Source organism: Carlito syrichta, unplaced genomic scaffold, assembly GCF_000164805.1.
Source record: "Carlito syrichta isolate Samal-C Ts95f unplaced genomic scaffold, Tarsius_syrichta-2.0.1 Scaffold314091, whole genome shotgun sequence".
In the NCBI taxonomy this organism is placed as follows: domain Eukaryota; kingdom Metazoa; phylum Chordata; class Mammalia; order Primates; family Tarsiidae; genus Carlito; species Carlito syrichta.
In genome coordinates, this window is record NW_007258187.1 from 41590 (window position 1) to 42620 (window position 1031).

The 1031-nt window shown below is 49.3% G+C and overlaps 1 protein-coding gene across 1 annotated transcript in view; it reads right to left on the reverse strand.

Moving 5' to 3' along the window:
• DMKN (dermokine) overlaps positions 1-1031 on the reverse strand; it is a 16274-nt gene that overhangs the window by 12446 nt on the left and 2797 nt on the right. The gene's annotated exons all lie outside the window — the stretch shown is intronic.

Here is a 1031-nt window from a genome sequence, read left to right on the forward strand (position 1 = left end):
TAGAGATGAGGTCTCGCCTGCCCAGGCGGGTCTCGAACCCGCGGGCTCAGGCAATCCACTCACCTCAGCCTCCCAAAGGCGCGGGATTACAGGCTGGGCCACCGAGCCCGGCTCTCCCTTCTGTTTTTAACTGGTTTTCCCTTCATGAAGGAGCACATGGCTCTCCAAAGCATAGGCTAAGTCTGGTTAGATCAAGGAGCAGGATTAGACAATATACAGCAAAATAAGGTCCAGCTGGATTACAGTTAAACTGAAAGTATTAAAAAAAGTATTCATAGCACTAGAAAATAAAGACCTTTAAAGCAATACACCAAGAGCAGAGACCACAGAGAAAAAGATTGATATTTTTGATTCCTTATATACCTGAGGCTTTGGTATGCAAATAACTAGAAGTAAAGTTACAGACTGGGGGACATAATCTTAAAACCTTATAGCCATGAGAGGCTACTGTCCCTTGTATAGCTCTTCAAAGAGTGGTCTCCTCTTAGCCCCACCACCCTCGATGCAGCTTGGCTCCTGAGCCTGGGGGGGCCATGGCTCCCGCCCACTCCCAGCCCGACCACCAAGACCGGCAGCGGCAGCCTCACCTGGGAACTTGCTAGAAACGCAGAATCGGCCCCACCTGAGACCTGCCGAATTAACCTGCACTTTCACAAGACCTCAGGATTCCTGCAGGACAGCGCAACACCAACCCAGACAGAGCAACAGGGGCTGACATAAGCCCAGATTTCCAATGTAACTGGGGGGAATTGCACTTTCCAAAACAATTCCCTTTGTTACGGTTCACCACATTCTGTTCCCTGGCTGGGTACAGGGCGTTTGAAAAGATTACATTTCTCAAAGGACTGGTTTATATAGAATTTCTCACAACCCCATCTGCGGAATAAGGTGGGGTCTATCACACCAAGACCTGCAATCAATTATTACTTTGGAGACCGTTCGTATTTTTTTTTTTTTTTTTTTGAGTTAGGGTCTCACTCTGTCGCCCAGACCGGAGTGCAGCGGCCGCTCCCGGCCACCGCAGCCTCGAC